This window comes from Eurosta solidaginis, chromosome 2 (assembly GCF_040869045.1).
Source record: "Eurosta solidaginis isolate ZX-2024a chromosome 2, ASM4086904v1, whole genome shotgun sequence".
In the NCBI taxonomy this organism is placed as follows: Eukaryota; Metazoa; Arthropoda; class Insecta; order Diptera; family Tephritidae; genus Eurosta; species Eurosta solidaginis.
In genome coordinates this window covers 91,149,132-91,170,854 of record NC_090320.1, presented here as the reverse complement: position 1 = coordinate 91,170,854, position 21,723 = coordinate 91,149,132, and positions in this window count along the sequence as shown.

The window sequence follows — 21,723 nt, the reverse complement described above, 5'->3', positions numbered from 1 at the left end:
CCAAGATCGAGGGGGCAGTGAAAACGTTTTCTAAGTTTAAATCGCCGGGCCCAGACGGTATATTCCCGGCCATGCTACAAGTTTCAAGTATGTCCGTCGTGGAATGTCTTAAAATAATATTCGAGGGGTGCAGAAGGCTGAATCATGTACCGCACTCTTGGAGAACTGCTCGTGTAGCTTTCCTACCAAAAACGGGATGATCGGTCACGTGTATCCCAAAGACTATAGACCTACTACCTTAACATAATTTCTTCTCAAAACCTTTGAGAGGCTGATAGATGTGTACATAAAGTCCAACGTGGATGAAAAGATGCTCTCCACAACACAGCATGCGTACACCAAAGATAAGTCGGTAGACACCGCATTGCATAGGGGGGTAATAAGCATAGAGAAATCCCTGGAATATAAGGACTATGCTCTAGGAGTCTTAGACATTACCAGGGCTTTCAATAATGTTTCTAAATGGGCGATTATGGATGGTCTTAATTACATTAAAGTACATCCCGCCTTAATCAGATGGATCGGCTGCATGTTAAATTGCAGAAAGATTACATCACAATGGGGATTATACGAGGCCACGAAATCAGTGGAGAGGGGCACGCCGCAGGGAGGGATGTTATCACCTCTGCTGCTGACGCTGGACATCAACCAACTTCTGAGGCAGATGGCGTTGCAATTGTCATAAGTGGGAAGTGCCTTCCAACGATTAGTTCTTTAATGGATCGGGCGCTTCGGGATATTCATACCTGGGCATTCTCAATGCGGAGAAGAAGGAGCTACAAGGTCCCAAATTGGACCAGGCCTAAGTTAGGTGAACTTACAGGAGAAACCTTGCGCAAAATATCTACGAATCATCTACAGTAAGCTGTCGTGGAAGCTCAACGTGGAGGAGAGGGTGAAGAAGGCCTCAACGGCACTCTATGCATTTAAAAGAATGCTGGGGTGTACGTGAGGCTTATCGCCCTCTCTTTCTCATTGGGTTTTTACAGCGATTGTAAGCCCTATTCTATACTATGGAGTTCTTGTTTGGTGGAAAGCCACACAAAAAACAACATACCTCAAAAAATTAGAGGGGTATGCAGACTATCGATGCTTAGCATTACGAGAGCCCTGGAAACAACTCCGACGGCTTCACTGTATGCCATTCTGTACATTCCACCTGTAGACCTAGTAGCAAAGAACATAGCATTAACAACCGCAACCAGGCTCGGTGCCTCGGGGCAGCTTGAGCGGCGACCATATGGCCATAGTAGTATAGCGTCATCAATCACAAGACGAACAGACTACCTGATTCCCTATCTGCGCTTCGAGGGAGATATTAAGGCCACAAAAGAGGGGGACGGTTGGCGGAAGGGTGCGCAAATGGCGGACGAGGCGGTACATGTGTACACAGATGGTTTCAAAGTAGTGGAAGGAGTAGGGTCTGCGGTATACTGTGCTGATCCGGAAATAAGCAGATCCTACAGGCTGCCGGATTACATTAGAGTTTTCCAAGCGGAAATATAAGCCGTAACCAAAGCAGTAGAAACTCTGGAAGAAAATAGCTTAAGCTGCAACTGTGTTAACTTTTGTATTGACAGTCAAGCAGCAATTAAGGCAATAATCTCGCATAGCACCATCTAAATGCGTGTTAGAGTGTAAGCAGTCTCTGGAGAGAATCGGGACAGGGAGAAGCATACATCTATATTGGGTCCCATGGCATATGGGAATAGATGGGAATGAAAAATCGGACGAACTAACTAAAAAGGGCGCATCCCTTGAAGCTTGCTCCGTAGACGTCCCAATTAGACTGGGCGAGATTAAGCGAACGCGAGAGGTGCACATGATCGACCAAGAGGGAAAGGCGTGGGTTCAAGCGCGGGGCTGTAAATTGTCGAAGATTATGTGTAGGTCTTACAACCTTAGACTAACAAAGTTGCTTCTATCATTAAAAAGAGATGACTGTAAACTCATGACAGGTAATCTGACTGGACACTGCCTTCTAGCGTCACATGCCTTTAAATTAGGCTTGGTCAGTGATAGCAGATATAGGAAGTGCGGGTTGGAGGAGGAAACGATCGAGCACGTTCTATGCTCGTGCCCTGCACTTGCCAGGCTAAGACTCCAGCTATTAGGAGCGATACAGCTGTCAGATCTAGAAGCAGCAAGTGGCTTAAGTCCTAGGAAGCTTATAGTATTTGCCAAGAGGACGGAGTTATTTTATAACAGAGGTCCTGGTTTTTGATAGAGTTTTTCAGTTTGGTCGTTAAAACAGACTTCTCGTAACCCTACGGACTCAATAAGTCTATGTGAGGTCCTCATGGACCGGCCAGTTCAACCTAACCTAACCTAATATACGCAAGCCAGATAAAAATTCTCAGCGATTCCTTTGGCGAGAGGGTGATCATGCGAGACAGCCCGATGTGTACGTTATGGCTGCAATAATTTTCGGCTCCGCTTGTTCTCCATACTCGGCCCAGTACGTCAAAAACCTGAATGCGAGTAGATTTAAAGACGATTATCCGCGTGCTGTAGAAGCGATTGTTGATCGCCATTATGTAGATGACTATGTGGACAGCTTTTCAAGTGTAAACGAAGCTATACGCGTTACAGAGCAAGTAATTGACATTCACCAAGGAGCCGGGTTAGAAGTTTGAGGCTTTGTGTCAAACTCAAACGAACTTCTGCGAGCAATTTACAAAAAGTCGATGCCGAAGGAATATACTAATACTACGAAATATATGTGTAGTGCTGAATCAGTTTGCGAGAAAGTGCTAGGCATGCACTGGGATGCAAATCGCGGTGCGTTCACCTTGACGGTATTCGGCGTCCGACTAAAGCGGGGCTGTTGGGCCTTGCAATGTCTATATTTGATCCGTAAGTGTTTTTATCTAACATAACGTTAGTACCAAAAATTTTGCTGCAAAAGTTATGGCAGCTAAATATTGACTCACATGAACCCATACCGATTGAAATTAACGAAACCTGGTATCATTGGTACAGGTCCCTCGCCACGCTAACAGCATTTAATATACCCAGATGTTATCATTTCAATTTCGCGGATCCCTCAACTGATATTTAGCTGCATTTATTTGTCAATACGAGCGAGCTTGCTTACGCAGCTGTTGCATACTGGCGCATATGCCACTCAAACCAAGTACGAGTCAGTTTTATTGGTGGGAAATCCCTCTGCAGCCCATTGAAGCCGTTATCGATCCCAGTTTCAAGCTTCAGCCTACAGTTCTGGGAACACGAATTAAATACGTCATTTTAAGTTGTCACACCACACCGTAAAGTCACAAAAAATAGTTTTCTGGTCAGGTTCAAAGGCCGTAATCCAAAGGATTCGTTCCAATGCGCGACGTTATAAGCAGTTTGTGTCCAATAGAATATCTGAAATTCTTCACTCGTCGCGAAGTCTTACAGTGGAGGTGGATCTCAAAACCAAGCTGATGATGCGGTCAGAGCTATCGTCGAACTCTAGGTGATTTTTCGGATCCCCGTTCCTCGAGTGCCCGGAAAAAATTGGCCCGTTATACCAGAAGAAGTGTTTATTATTTCAGACGAAGAAGAGAAACGGACAATGCAGCTCTTCACCATCCAAGCCTATGCAGACGTAATACTATTTATGAAGTATTCCAATTATTACAAATTTTTCAGAGTTATGACCTGTGTAAAATTTGCAATTTCCAAGTTCAAGATATATTTACGGAATAATACAACTACGCGAGAAGATTGCAAAACCAATGTGTACGAGTTAAAAAGACGGAGTATATGCTAGTGCGGTTCGTGCAGGGAGCAGCATTTTCTACATCATAGATTTCCGGCTTATGACTATAACGTATACGGATGAATGGGACATAGAACAACTAAGTAGGTACCAGCTCGGAGACACAGATCTGTCACATTTTATGCAAGAGCTCGAACGAAACGAAAGACCAAATAGAGAGGAGATGTCAGCAGAGGGTCCTATTGCGAAGTCATATTGGGCACAGTGGAACAGTCTGTAATTGATATCCGGTTGCCTGAATCGAATATGGGAGAGTGACGATGGTTAATGTAAGAGGAAGCTGATATTTGTTCAAGGAAAAGGATTGCTGACGTTCTCAGTGAGTTACATAACGGCCCAAGTTGAGGTCATATTGAAATCACGAAGACGCTCGAGAAAAGTAAGCAGATATTCTATTGGGTTGGTTGCCGTCAGTCGGTCACTGAGTGGATTTCCCACTGCGAGGTATATAAGACAAGCTCAATTTTATCAGAATTGACGCTGAGTCCACATCGGAAAGCCCATAGGGAAACCTCTCGCAATGCTACTTGCATCAAGTCGCATAAAGTTTGAGAGAACTTGCCTCTGTAGGCAATCGCTAGGTCACCAGCATATGCCACAATCTTCCCGCTGCCCCAACTAGTATCTTTTAATAGCGAGTTTACTCTTAGATTCCATAGCAGAGGAAAGAGGACACCACCCTGGGGTGTGGCCCTTGGGACAAAGTGTGTTATATCAACCTTCAACAGTGAAGAAAACACTTTCTTTCCCTTGAACAGTTGGATAAACAGTCCCACTAGGGGTCTATTTACATCCAGATTCGTTAAAGCGTTGTTAACGGCGTCTGGGCTTATATTGTTGAATGCTCTTTCAATGAATGAATATGACCGTGGCATTCCTCCATGCACACGGAATATAGTTTAGAGCGTAGAAAGCGGTATATATGTGCCGCAGCTAGTTGGCTGATAGCTCCAAAGAGTAGTTAAGTTGAGCGGGGATATCCCGTCTCGTTCAGCAGCTTACCGCGTGGTTTTAGCATTGGACAAGCCTATTCTAGGGCATTTGAGAGTGCCAATGAGACGGTTACTACCAGACCCTCCATATCCTCCGTCGATGAGGGACTTTGTGAGGCAGAGCTGGTAGTTCCCTTGCTAACAGGTCAGTTCATGTAGTTTCCAGTTTGTATTACGTGAGTTACGTCTCGCACTGGGCTGATCAACGAAAAACTCTAACATTACTTCAATATACCGGTGGTGTGAGAAGGAATGTTCCTCAAGAACACGCCACTTTTTGGCCCACCCACAAATGCGTTCGCTACAAATAGTGAGGTCAATAACATCCGTTTTTGGTAATAAAAGTTGGTTCATTACCTACATTGCAAACTACCAAGTTAGTTGTCCGTCCCGATGAGCAGAGCTCCTGCGCAATTTGAGGTGGCGAATATTAGGCTTTATGCATCGAAAATAATTTATTACTCTTGAAAAGATGTAGAATTTATTCCTCAATTTAAATTAGTATGAATACGTACGGAAATTACTTATGTTAGCCCGAAGACCACAGTAGTAAGTTACCTAATTTAGCATTTATTTATGTAACTTAATTATGTAAATAAATTATTAAATAAATAAGTAAAGCAGATAAAAATCAAAAGAAAAATGCTTTCTTTCGTTTCTGCATATGATATCATTGAAAGCACTAATAAAACCTAAACTTATCTTTAAAATTCGTATCTTGTTGGAATCAGAACTGATTTTAGATTTTCGTCAAGTAATCCTTTGTATATATACTTGAACATAAAAGTCAAGAAAACTGTTGGCCAAAATGAACAAGAGATGCAACAATGAAATAAATTATAGTCCAATATGTGAATCAAGCTATAAAATAGGGTAATATGGTATACGGAAGCGACAAACTTAAGACATCAATAAAATATGTATGTTACTCGAACTTTCCAGAAAAATTTATTTTTACAAAAGTGTCGTATTCACATAAAATTTTAATATTTGAGTTGGTTTGGTTTGCAATATAAAATTTGATTGAAGCATTAGATCTGCAAAAGTATTAATATTCGCCTTACTCGAAATATTCAATATATAAGAGGGAGGGTATCGATATATCGCGATATATATCGAACTTTTTTTATAGTGAAAAGCGCTTACTCAATTTAAAATTAATATCAGGTATATATCAGACATTTATTTAAATATAATATGTACATGTATATATATATATATATATGTAATATTGTCTTCATAACTTCGAAACGATCATAAAACATATTCTGCAAAGTTGTCCGCGATAGTAGCTTATACAGCGAAACGAGGGTATATACAAAGTTACAACACACTTTGTCATCCACTATGGGAAAAGGTCGAACGTCTGCGGTGACTAAACCCTAGTAGGGTGCTGTCAAAACCCTTTTTACGTGATGATGGATCTTCATATGTTTTTTTTTCATATAAAAATCAATCTTATTTGGCGACCTATGTGAATCTAAATTTGCAGTTGTATGCGATCGTTCTACGTGAAACAAATTGGGCGTATTACCACTGTTTTTATAACATTTTTTGTAATAGTGGCATATTGTAAAAGTAATACTGATTTTGTCAATCGAAATGCTTGACTTTGTACTTCGTAGCTTTTTGGCAACACAATTTTCGTCTTCCAACTCAATGATGTCTTCTGTTGTGTATATATCTACATATACGAATACATGTACATATATATGTGTATATAATATAAAAAAAAACAAGTAAGAACGGGACTGTCTTCGGCTGTGCCGAAGACTTCATACCTTTCATGAATGGGGCTGAACAATAATCTTATCCCGTTCGTAATCTCCGAATAATTGGATGTATAAGATAAGAAATATATAGTGAACAGATCTGCATACCTTAACGATTTTTAAGATAAATATAAAATAAAAACAGGTAGGTACTTTGTGTGAGGATGCAAAGTTTCTGGTTTTTTGTGGTCTGGGTGTAAAAACTATGACTGCGAATCACGTATTTCAACAATATATGACGTAAACGTAACTATTTGATGAAATTTGATGAATTTTGAAGCTTCTAGCCGTAAAAAGGGGGGCAAAAATTTAGTTTATATGGGGTATATAATATATATATCACCGATCTCTATGATTTTTTCAGACAACAATATATGCTATACACGTAAGCATTTGGTGAAATTTGAAGCTTCAAGCTGTTAAAATGGGGAAGAAATTGCGCAAAGTTTCTTATCTGAACAATCGGTTGTATGGGATATATACTATATATACCACCGATCTCTATGATTTTCTCAGACAACAATATATGCTATACACGTAAGCATTTAGTGAAATTTGAACATATCTAAACGATTTTTAAGATAAATATAAAATAAACAAGTAAGAACGGGACTGTCTTCGGCTGTGCCGAAGACTTCATACCTTTCATGAATGGGGCTGAACAATAATCTTATCCCGTTCGTAATCTCCGAATAATCGGATGTATAAGATAAGAAATATATAGTGAACAGATCTACATACCTTAACGATTTTTAAGATAAATATAAAATAAAAAACGGGTAGGTACTTTGTGTGAGGATGCAAAGTTTCAGGTTTTTTGTGGTCTGCGTGTAAAAACTATGACTACGAATCACGTATTTCAAAAATATATGACGAAAACGTAACTATTTGATGAAATTTGATGAATTTTGAAGATTCTAGCAGTAAAAAAGGGGTCAAAATGACAATTTATATGAAGTATATAATATATATACGACCGATCTCTATGATTTTTTCAGACAAAAATATATGCTATATACGTAAGCATTTTGTGAAATTTGAAGCTTCTAACTGTTAAAACGGGGCAGAAATTGCGCAAAGTTTCTTATCTGAACAATCGGTTGTATGAGATATATACTATGTGTACCACCGATCTCAATGATTTTTTAAACATCAATATATGCTGTACACGTAAGCAGTTGGTGAAATTTGAAGCTTCTAGCTGTTAAAATGGGGCCGAAATCGTAAAAAAAAAAATATATATACTATATATATATACTATATATACCATCATATATATATTATATATATCACCAATCTCTATGATTTTTTGACACAACAATACATACTATATACGTAAGCAATCGGTGAAATTTGAAGCTTATAACTGTTAAAATGGGGAAGAAATTGCGCAAAGTTTCTTATCTGAACAATCGGTTGTATGGGATATATACTATATATACCACCGGTATCTATGATTTTCTCAGACAACAATATATGCTATACACGTAAGCATTTGGTGAAATTTGAACATATCTAAACGATTTTTAAGATAAATATAAAATAAACAAGTAAGAACGGGACTGTCTTCGGCTGTGCCGAAGACTTCATACCTTTCATGAATGGGGCTGAACAATAATCTTATCCCGTTCGTAATCTCCGAATAATCGGATGTATAAGATAAGAAATATATAGTGAACAGATCTACATACCTTAACGATTTTTAAGATAAATATAAAATAAAAAACGGGTAGGTACTTTGTGTGAGGATGCAAAGTTTCAGGTTTTTTGTGGTCTGCGTGTAAAAACTATGACTACGAATCACGTATTTCAAAAATATATGACGAAAACGTAACTATTTGATGAAATTTGATGAATTTTGAAGATTCTAGCCGTAAAAAAGGGGTCAAAATGACAATTTATATGAAGTATATAATATATATACGACCGATCTCTATGATTTTTTCAGACAACAATATATGCTATATACGTAAGCATTTTGTGAAATTTGAAGCTTCTAACTGTTAAAACGGGGCAGAAATTGCGCAAAGTTTCTTATCTGAACAATCGGTTGTATGAGATATATACTATGTGTACCACCGATCTCAATGATTTTTTAAACATCAATATATGCTGTACACGTAAGCAGTTGGTGAAATTTGAAGCTTCTAGCTGTTAAAATGGGGCCGAAATCGTAAAAAAAATATATATATACTATATATATGTACTATATATACCATCATATATATATTATATATATCACCGATCTCTATGATTTTTTGACACAACAATACATACTATATACGTAAGCAATCGGTGAAATTTGAAGCTTATAACTGTTAAAATGGGGAAGAAATTGCGCAAAGTTTCTTATCTGAGCAATCGGTTGTATGGGATATATACTATATATACCACCGGTATCTATGATTTTCTCAGACAACAATATATGCTATACACGTAAGCATTTGGTGAAATTTGAACATATCTAAACGATTTTTAAGATAAATATAAAATAAAAAATAGGTAGGTAATCTGTGTGAGGATGCAAAGCTTCACGTTTTTTGTGGTCTGCATGTAAAAACTATGGCTACGAATCACGTATTTCAAAAATATATGACGTAAACGTAACTATTTGATGAAATTTGATGAATCTTGAAGCTTCTAGCCGTAAAAAAGGGGTCAATATGACAGTTTATATGAAGTATATAATATATATACCACCGATCTCTATGATTTTTTCAGACAACAATATATGCTATATACGAAAGCATTTTGTGAAATTTGAAGCTTCTAACTGTTAAAACGGGGCAGAAATTGCGCAAAGTTTCTTATCTGAACAATCGGTTGTATGAGATATATACTATGTATATCACCGATCTCAATGATTTTTTCAGACATCAATATATGCTATACACGTAAGCAGTTGGTGAAATTTGAAGCTTCTAGCTGTTAAAATGGGGTAGAAATTGCGAAAAGTTTCTTATCTGAACAATCGGTTGTATGAGATATATACTATATATAGAACCGATCTCTATGATTTTTTCAGACAACAATATATGCTATATACGTAAGCAATCAGTGAAATTTGAAGCTTATAGCTGTTAAAATGGGGTAGAAATTGCGAAAAGTTTCTTATCTCTACAATCGGTTGTATGAGATATATACTATATATACAACCGATCTCTATGATTTTTTCAGACAACAATATATGCTATATACGTAAGCAATCGGTGAAATTTGAAGCTTATAGCTGTTAAAATGGGGTAGAAATTGCGAAAAGTTTCTTATCTGAACAATAGGTTGTATGAGATATATACTATATATACAACCGATCTCTATGATTTTTTCAGACAACAATATATGCTATATAAGTAAATATTCGGTGAAATTTGAAGCTTCTAGCTGTTAAAATGGGGCTAAAATTTGCGAAAATATATATATATATACTATATATATATACTATATATACCACCATATATATACTATATATACCACCGATCTTTATGATTTTTTCAGACAACAATATATGCTATATACGTAAGCATTCGCTGAAATTTGAAGCCTCTAGCTCTTAAAATAGGGCAGTAATTACGAAAAGTTCCTTATCTGAACAATCGGTTGTGGGGGATATATACTATATATACGACCGATCTCATAAATTTTTTCAGGCAACAATATGTTCAATATACGAAAGTATATGGTGAAGTTTGAAGCTTCAATCTGTTAAATTGGGTAAGATATTACAAAAATCCTCTTTTTCTGAAAAATCGGTTGTATGGAGGATATATGCTATAGTGGTCCGATCCGGTCGGTTCCGACAAATGTCTAATCGGACACCCAAATACACCTGCTCACCAAATTTTATCAAGATATCTCAAAAATTGAGGGACTAGTTTGCATACAAACAGACAGACGGACAGACGGACATGGCTAAAACAACTCAGCTCTTCAACCTGATTATTTCGGTATACTTAATGGTGGGTCTATCTATTTTCCTTTAAGGACTTACAATTTTCGGTTTCGTGACGAAATTAATATACCATTTCATTTTCATGAAAGGTATAAAAATAGGTAGGTAATCTGTGTGAGGATGCAAAGCTTCACGTTTTTTGTGGTCTGCATGTAAAAACTATGGCTACGAATCACGTATTTCAAAAATATATGACGTAAACGTAACTATTTGATGAAATTTGATGAATCTTGAAGCTTCTAGCCGTAAAAAAGGGGGTCAATATGACAGTTTATATGAAGTATATAATATATATACCACCGATCTCTATGATTTTTTCAGACAACAATATATGCTATATACGAAAGCATTTTGTGAAATTTGAAGCTTCTAACTGTTTAAAACGGGGCAGAAATTGCGCAAAGTTTCTTATCTGAACAATCGGTTGTATGAGATATATACTATGTATATCACCGATCTCAATGATTTTTTCAGACATCAATATATGCTATACACGTAAGCAGTTGGTGAAATTTGAAGCTTCTAGCTGTTAAAATGGGGTAGAAATTGCGAAAAGTTTCTTATCTGAACAATCGGTTGTATGAGATATATACTATATATAGAACCGATCTCTATGATTTTTTCAGACAACAATATATGCTATATACGTAAGCAATCAGTGAAATTTGAAGCTTATAGCTGTTAAAATGGGGTAGAAATTGCGAAAAGTTTCTTATCTGAACAATCGGTTGTATGAGATATATACTATATATACAACCGATCTCTATGATTTTTTCAGACAACAATATATGCTATATACGTAAGCAATCGGTGAAATTTGAAGCTTATAGCTGTTAAAATGGGGTAGAAATTGCGAAAAGTTTCTTATCTGAACAATCGGTTGTATGAGATATATACTATATATACAACCGATCTCTATGATTTTTTCAGACAACAATATATGCTATATAAGTAAATATTCGGTGAAATTTGAAGCTTCTAGCTGTTAAAATGGGGCTAAAATTTGCGAAAATATATATATATATACTATATATATATACTATATATACCACCATATATATACTATATATACCACCGATCTTTATGATTTTTTCAGACAACAATATATGCTATATACGTAAGCATTCGCTGAAATTTGAAGCCTCTAGCTCTTAAAATAGGGCAGTAATTACGAAAAGTTCCTTATCTGAACAATCGGTTGTGGGGGATATATACTATATATACGACCGATCTCATAAATTTTTTCAGGCAACAATATGTTCAATATACGAAAGTATATGGTGAAGTTTGAAGCTTCAATCTGTTAAATTGGGTAAGATATTACAAAAATCCTCTTTTTCTGAAAAATCGGTTGTATGGAGGATATATGCTATAGTGGTCCGATCCGGTCGGTTCCGACAAATGTCTAATCGGACACCCAAATACACCTGCTCACCAAATTTTATCAAGATATCTCAAAAATTGAGGGACTAGTTTGCATACAAACAGACAGACGGACAGACTGACAGACGGACAGACGGACATGGCCAAAACAACTCAGCTCTTCAACCTGATTATTTCGGTATAATTAATGGTGGGTCTATCTATTTTCCTTTAAGGACTTACAATTTTCGGTTTCGTGACGAAATTAATATACCATTTCATTTTCATGAAAGGTATAAAAATAGGTAGGTAATCTGTGTGAGGATGCAAAGCTTCACGTTTTTTGTGGTCTGCATGTAAAACCTATGACTACGAATCACGTATTTCAAAAATATATGACGTAAACGTAACTATTTGATGAAATTTGATGAATTTTGAAGCTTCTAGCCGTAAAAAAGGGGCAAAAATGAGAGTTTATATGAAGTATATAATATACATACCACCGATCTCTATGATTTTTTCAGACAACAATATATGCTATATACGTAAGCATTTTGTGAAATTTGAAGATTCTAGCTGTTAAAACGGGGCAGAAATTGCGCAAAGTTTCTTATCTGAACAATCGGTTGTATGAGATATATACTATATATACAACCGATCTCTATGATTTTTTCAGACAACAATATATGCTATATACTTAAGCATTTGGTGAAAGTTGAAGCTTCTAGCTGTTAAAATGGGGTAGAAATTGCGAAAAGTTTCTTATCTGAACAATCGGTTGTATGAGATATATACTATATATACAACCGATCTCTATGATTTTTTCAGACAACAATATATGCTATATACGTAAGCAATCGGTGAAATTTGAAGATTATAGCTGTTAAAATGGGGTAGATATTGCGAAAAGTTTCTTATCTGAACAATCGGTTGTATGATATATATACTATATATACTACCGATCTCTATGATTTTACAGACAACAATATATGCTATATACGTAAGCAATCGGTGAAATTTGAAGCTTATAGCTGTTAAAATGGGGTAGAAATTGCGAAAAGTTTCTTATCTGAACAATCGGTTGTATGAGATATATACTATATATACAACCGATCTCTATGATTTTTTCAGACAACAATATATGCTATATGCGTAAGTATTCGGTGAAATTTGAAGCTTCTAGCTGTTAAAATGGGGCCAAAATTTGCGAAAATATATATATATATATATATATACTATATATATATACTATATATACCACCATATATATACTATATATACCACCGATCTTTATGATTTTTTCAGACAACAATATATGCTATATACCTAAGCATTCGTTGAAATTTGAAGCCTCTAGCTCTTAAAATGGGGCAGTAATTACGAAAAGTTCCTTATCTGAACAATCGGTTGTGGGTGATATATACTATATATACGACCGATCTCATCAATTTTTTCAGGCAACAATATGTGCAATATACGAAAGTATATGGTGAAGTTTGAAGCTTCAGTCTGTTAAATTGGGTAAGATATTACAAAAATCCTCTTTTTCTGAAAAATCGGTTGTATGGAGGATATATGCTATAGTGGTCCGATCCGGTCGGTTCCGACAAATGTCTAATCGGACACCCAAATACACCCGCTCACCAAATTTTATCAAGATATCTCAAAAATTGAGGGACTAGTTTGCATACAAACAGACAGACGGACAGACGGACAGACGGACATGGCTAAATCAACTCAGCTCTTCAACCTGATTATTTCGGTATACTTAATGGTGGGTCTATCTATTTTCCTTTAAGGACTTACAATTTTCGGTTTCGTGACGAAATTAATATACCATTTCATTTTCATGAAAGGTATAAAAATAGGTAGGTAATCTGTGTGAGGATGCAAAGCTTCACGTTTTTTGTGGTCTGCATGTAAAAACTATGACTACGAATCACGTATTTCAAAAATATATGACGTAAACGTAACTATTTGATGAAATTTGATGAATTTTGAAGCTTCTAGCCGTAAAAAAGGGGCAAAAATGAGAGTTTATATGAAGTATATAATATATATACCACCGATCTCTATGATTTTTTTCAGACAACAATTATATGCTATATACGTAAGCATTTTGTGAAATTTGAAGATTCTAGCTGTTAAAACGGGGCAGAAATTGCGCAAAGTTTCTTATCTGAACAATCGGTTGTATGAGATATATACTATATATACAACCGATCTCTATGATTTTTTTCAGACAACAATATATGCTATATACTTAAGCATTTGGTGAAAGTTGAAGCTTCTAGCTGTTAAAATGGGGTAGAAATTGCGAAAAGTTTCTTATCTGAACAATCGGTTGTATGAGATATATACTATATATACAACCGATCTCTATGATTTTTTCAGACAACATTATATGCTATATACGTAAGCAATCGGTGAAATTTGAAGCTTATAGCTGTTAAAATGGGGTAGAAATTGCGAACAGTTTCTTATCTGAACAATCGGTTGTATGATATATATACTATATATACAACCGATCTCTATGATTTTTTTCAGACAACAATATATGCTATATACGTAAGCAATCGGTGAAATTTGAAGCTTATAGCTGTTAAAATGGGGTAGAAATTGCGAAAAGTTTCTTATCTGAACAATCGGTTGTATGAGATATATACTATATATACAACCGATCTCTATGATTTTTTTCAGACAACAATATATGCTATATGCGTAAGTATTCGGTGAAATTTGAAGCTTCTATCTGTTAAAATGGGGCCAAAATTTGCGAAAATATATATATATATATACTTATATATATATACTATATATACCACCATATATATACTATATATATACCACCGATTCTTTATGATTTTTTCAGACAACAATATATGCTATATACCTAAGCATTCATTGAAATTTGAAGCCTCTAGCTCTTAAAATGGGGCAGTAATTACGAAAAGTTCCTTATCTGAACAATCGGCTGTGGGGTGATATATACTATATATACGACCGATCTCATCAATTTTTTCAGGCAACAATATGTGCAATATACGAAAGTATATGGTGAAGTTTGAAGCTTCAGTCTGTTAAATTGGGTAAGATATTACAAAAAATCCTCTTTTTTCTGATCGGTTGTATGGAGGATATATGCTATAGTGGTCCGATCCGGTCGGTTCCGACAAATGTCTAATCGGACACCCAAATACACCCGCTCACCAAATTTTATCAAGATATCTCAAAAATTGAGGGACTAGTTTGCATACAAACAGACAGACGGACAGACGGACAGACGGACATGGCTAAATCAACTCAACTCTTCAACCTGATTATTTCGGTATACTTAATGGTGGGTCTATCTATTTTCCTTTAATGACTTACAATTTTCGGTTTCGTGACGAAATTAATATACCATTTCATTTTCATGAAAGGTATAAAAATAGGTAGGTAATCTGTGTGAGGATGCAAAGCTTCACGTTTTTTGTGGTCTGCATGTAAAAACTATGACTACGAATCACGTATTTCAAAAATATATGACGTAAACGTAACTATTTGATGAAATTTGATGAATTTTGAAGCTTCTAGCCGTAAAAAAGGGGCAAAAATGAGAGTTTATATGAAGTATATAATATATATACCACCGATCTCTATGATTTTTTCAGACAACAATATATGCTATATACGTAAGCATTTTGTGAAATTTGAAGATTCTAGCTGTTAAAACGGGGCAGAAATTGCGCAAAGTTTCTTATCTGAACAATCGGTTGTATGAGATATATACTATATATACAACCGATCTCTATGATTTTTTCAGACAACAATATATGCTATATACTTAAGCATTTGGTGAAAGTTGAAGCTTCTAGCTGTTAAAATGGGGTAGAAATTGCGAAAAGTTTCTTATCTGAACAATCGGTTGTATGAGATATATACTATATATACAACCGATCTCTATGATTTTTTCAGACAACATTATATGCTATATACGTAAGCAATCGGTGAAATTTGAAGCTTATAGCTGTTAAAATGGGGTAGAAATTGCGAACAGTTTCTTATCTGAACAATCGGTTGTATGATATATATACTATATATACAACCGATCTCTATGATTTTTTCAGACAACAATATATGCTATATACGTAAGCAATCGGTGAAATTTGAAGCTTATAGCTGTTAAAATGGGGTAGAAATTGCGAAAAGTTTCTTATCTGAACAATCGGTTGTATGAGATATATACTATATATACAACCGATCTCTATGATTTTTTCAGACAACAATATATGCTATATGCGTAAGTATTCGGTGAAATTTGAAGCTTCTAGCTGTTAAAATGGGGCCAAAATTTGCGAAAATATATATATATATATATATATATACTATATATATATACTATATATACCACCATATATATACTATATATACCACCGATCTTTATGATTTTTTCAGACAACAATATATGCTATATACCTAAGCATTCATTGAAATTTGAAGCCTCTAGCTCTTAAAATGGGGCAGTAATTACGAAAAGTTCCTTATCTGAACAATCGGTTGTGGGTGATATATACTATATATACGACCGATCTCATCAATTTTTTCAGGCAACAATATGTGCAATATACGAAAGTATATGGTGAAGTTTGAAGCTTCAGTCTGTTAAATTGGGTAAGATATTACAAAAATCCTCTTTTTCTGAAAAATCGGTTGTATGGAGGATATATGCTATAGTGGTCCGATCCGGTCGGTTCCGACAAATGTCTAATCGGACACCCAAATACACCCGCTCACCAAATTTTATCAAGATATCTCAAAAATTGAGGGACTAGTTTGCATACAAACAGACAGACGGACAGACGGACATGGCTAAATCAACTCAGCTCTTCAACCTGATTATTTCGGTATACTTAATGGTGGGTCTATCTATTTTCCTTTAAGGACTTACATTTTTCGGTTTCGTGACGAAATTAATATACCATTTCATTTTCATGAAAGGTATAAAAATAGGTAGGTAATCTGTGTGAGGATGCAAAGCTTCACGTTTTTTGTGGTCTGCATGTAAAAACTATGGCTACGAATCACGTATTTCAAAAATATATGACGTAAACGTAACTATTTGATGAAATTTGATGAATCTTGAAGCTTCTAGCCGTAAAAAAGGGGTCAATATGACAGTTTATATGAAGTATATAATATATATACCACCGATCTCTATGATTTTTTCAGACAACAATATATGCTATATACTAAAGCATTTTGTGAAATTTGAAGCTTCTAACTGTTAAAACGGGGCAGAAATTGCGCAAAGTTTCTTATCTGAACAATCGGTTGTATGAGATATATACTATGTATATCACCGATCTCAATGATTTTTTCAGACATCAATATATGCTATACACGTAAGCAGTTGGTGAAATTTGAAGCTTCTAGCTGTTAAAATGGGGTAGAAATTGCGAAAAGTTTCTTATCTGAACAATCGGTGTTATGAGATATATACTATATATAGAACCGATCTCTATGATTTTTTCAGACAACAATATATGCTATATGCGTAAGCAATCAGTGAAATTTGAAGCTTATAGCTGTTAAAATGGGGTAGAAATTGCGAAAAGTTTCTTATCTGAACAATCGGTTGTATGAGATATATACTATATATACAACCGATCTCTATGATTTTTTCAGACAACAATATATGCTATATACGTAAGCAATCGGTGAAATTTGAAGCTTATAGCTGTTAAAATGGGGTAGAAATTGCGAAAAGTTTCTTATCTGAACAATAGGTTGTATGAGATATATACTATATATACAACCGATCTCTATGATTTTTTTAGACAACAATATATGCTATATAAGTAAATATTCGGTGAAATTTGAAGCTTCTAGCTGTTAAAATGGGGCTAAAATTTTCGAAAATATATATATATATACTATATATACCACCATATATATACTATATATACCACCGATCTTTATGATTTTTTCAGACAACAATATATGCTATATACGTAAGCATTCGCTGAAATTTGAAGCCTCTAGCTCTTAAAATAGGGCAGTAATTACGAAAAGTTCCTTATCTGAACAATCGGTTGTGGGGGATATATACTATATATACGACCGATCTCATAAATTTTTTCAGGCAACAATATGTTCAATATACGAAAGTATATGGTGAAGTTTGAAGCTTCAATCTGTTAAATTGGGTAAGATATTACAAAAATCCTCTTTTTCTGAAAAATCGGTTGTATGGAGGATATATGCTATAGTGGTCCGATCCGGTCGGTTCCGACAAATGTCTAATCGGACACCCAAATACACCTGCTCACCAAATTTTATCAAGATATCTCAAAAATTGAGGGACTAGTTTGCATACAAACAGACAGACGGACAGACGGACAGACGGACATGGCTAAAACAACTCAGCTCTTCAACCTGATTATTTCGGTATACTTAATGGTGGGTCTATCTATTTTCCTTTAAGGACTTACAATTTTCGGTTTCGTGACGAAATTAATATACCATTTCATTTTCATGAAAGGTATAAAAACGGGTAGGTACTTTGTGTGAGGATGCAAAGTTTCAGGTTTTTTGTGGTCTGCGTGTAAAAACTATGACTACGAATCACGTATTTCAAAAATATATGACGAAAACGTAACTATTTGATGAAATTTGATGAATTTTGAAGATTCTAGCCGTAAAAAAGGGGTCAAAATGACAGTTTATATGAAGTATATAATATATATACGACCGATCTCTATGATTTTTTCAGACAACAATATATGCTATATACGTAAGCATTTTGTGAAATTTGAAGCTTCTAACTGTTAAAACGGGGCAGAAATTGCGCAAAGTTTCTTATCTGAACAATCGGTTGTATGAGATATATACTATGTGTACCACCGATCTCAATGATTTTTTCAGACATCAATATATGCTGTACACGTAAGCAGTTGGTGAAATTTGAAGCTTCTAGCTGTTAAAATGGGGCCGAAATCGTAAAAAAAATATATATATACTATATATATATACTATATATACCAACATATATATATTATATATATCACCGATCTCTATGATTTTTTGACACAACAATACATACTATATACGTAAGCAATCGGTGAAATTTGAAGCTTATAACTGTTAAAATGGGGAAGAAATTGCGCAAAGTTTCTTATCTGAACAATCGGTTGTATGGGATATATACTATATATACCACCGGTATCTATGATTTTCTCAGACAACAATATATGCTATACACGTAAGCATTTGGTGAAATTTGAACATATCTAAACGATTTTTAAGATAAATATAAAATAAAAAATAGGTAGATAATCTGTGTGAGGATGCAAAGCTTCACGTTTTTTGTGGTCTGCATGTAAAAACTATGGCTACGAATCACGTATTTCAAAAATATATGACGTAAACGTAACTATTTGATGAAATTTGATGAATCTTGAAGCTTCTAGCCGTAAAAAAGGGGTCAATATGACAGTTTATATGAAGTATATAATATATATACCACCGATCTCTATGATTTTTTCAGACAACAATATATGCTATATACGAAAGCATTTTGTGAAATTTGAAGCTTCTAACTGTTAAAACGGGGCAGAAATTGCGCAAAGTTTCTTATCTGAACAATCGGTTGTATGAGATATATACTATGTATATCACCGATCTCAATGATTTTTTCAGACATCAATATACGCTATACACGTAAGCAGTTGGTGAAATTTGAAGCTTCTAGCTGTTAAAATGGGGTAGAAATTGCGAAAAGTTTCTTATCTGAACAATCGTTTGTATGAGATATATACTATATATAGAACCGATCTCTATGATTTTTTCAGACAACAATATATGCTATATACGTAAGCAATCAGTGAAATTTGAAGCTTATAGCTGTTAAAATGGGGTAGAAATTGCGAAAAGTTTCTTATCTGAACAATCGGTTGTATGAGATATATACTATATATAAAACCGATCTCTATGATTTTTTCAGACAACAATATATGCTATATACGTAAGCAATCGGTGAAATTTGGAGCTTATAGCTGTTAAAATGGGGTAGAAATTGCGAAAAGTTTCTTATCTGAACAATCGGTTGTATGAGATATATACTATATATACAACCGATCTCTATGATTTTTTCAGACAACAATATATGCTATATAAGTAAATATTCGGTGAAATTTGAAGCTTCTAGCTGTTAAAATGGGGATAAAATTTGCGAAAATATATATATATATACTATATATATATACTATATATACCACCATATATATACTATATATACCACCGATCTTTATGATTTTTTCAGACAACAATATATGCTATATATATAGGTAGGTAATCTGTGTGAGGATGCAAAGCTTCACGTTTTTTGTGGTCTGCATGTAAAAACTATGGCTACGAATCACGTATTTCAAAAATATATGACGTAAACGTAACTATTTGATGAAATTTGATGAATCTTGAAGCTTCTAGCCGTAAAAAAGGGGTCAATATGACAGTTTGTATGAAGTATATAATATATATACCACCGATCTCTATGATTTTTTCAGACAACAATATATGCTATATACGAAAGCATTTTGTGAAATTTGAAGCTTCTAACTGTTAAAACGGGGCAGAAATTGCGCAAAGTTTCTTATCTGAACAATCGGTTGTATGAGATATATACTATGTATATCACCGATCTCAATGATTTTTTCAGACATCAATATATGCTATACACGTAAGCAGTTGGTGAAATTTGAAGCTTCTAGCTGTTAAAATGGGGTAGAAATTGCGAAAAGTTTCTTATCTGAACAATCGGTTGTATGAGATATATACTATATATAGAACCGATCTCTATGATTTTTTCAGACAACAATATATGCTATATACGTAAGCAATCAGTGAAATTTGAAGCTTATAGCTGTTAAAATGGGGTAGAAATTGCGAAAAGTTTCTTATCTGAACAATCGGTTGTATGAGATATATACTATATATACAACCGATCTCTATGATTTTTTCAGACAACAATATATGCTATATACGTAAGCAATCGGTGAAATTTGGAGCTTATAGCTGTTAAAATGGGGTAGAAATTGCGAAAAGTTTCTTATCTGAACAATCGGTTGTATGAGATATATACTATATATACAACCGATCTCTATGATTTTTTCAGACAACAATATATGCTATATAAGTAAATATTCGGTGAAATTTGAAGCTTCTAGCTGTTAAAATGGGGATAAAATTTGCGAAAATATATATATATATACTATATATATATACTATATATACCACCATATATATACTATATATACCACCGATCTTTATGATTTTTTCAGACAACAATATATGCTATATATATAGGTAGGTAATCTGTGTGAGGATGCAAAGCTTCACGTTTTTTGTGGTCTGCATGTAAAAACTATGGCTACGAATCACGTATTTCAAAAATATATGACGTAAACGTAACTATTTGATGAAATTTGATGAATCTTGAAGCTTCTAGCCGTAAAAAAGGGGTCAATATGACAGTTTGTATGAAGTATATAATATATATACCACCGATCTCTATGATTTTTTCAGACAACAATATATGCTATATACGAAAGCATTTTGTGAAATTTGAAGCTTCTAACTGTTAAAACGGGGCAGAAATTGCGCAAAGTTTCTTATCTGAACAATCGGTTGTATGAGATATATACTATGTATATCACCGATCTCAATGATTTTTTCAGACATCAATATATGCTATACACGTAAGCAGTTGGTGAAATTTGAAGCTTCTAGCTGTTAAAATGGGGTAGAAATTGCGAAAAGTTTCTTATCTGAACAATCGGTTGTATGAGATATATACTATATATAGAACCGATCTCTATGATTTTTTCAGACAACAATATA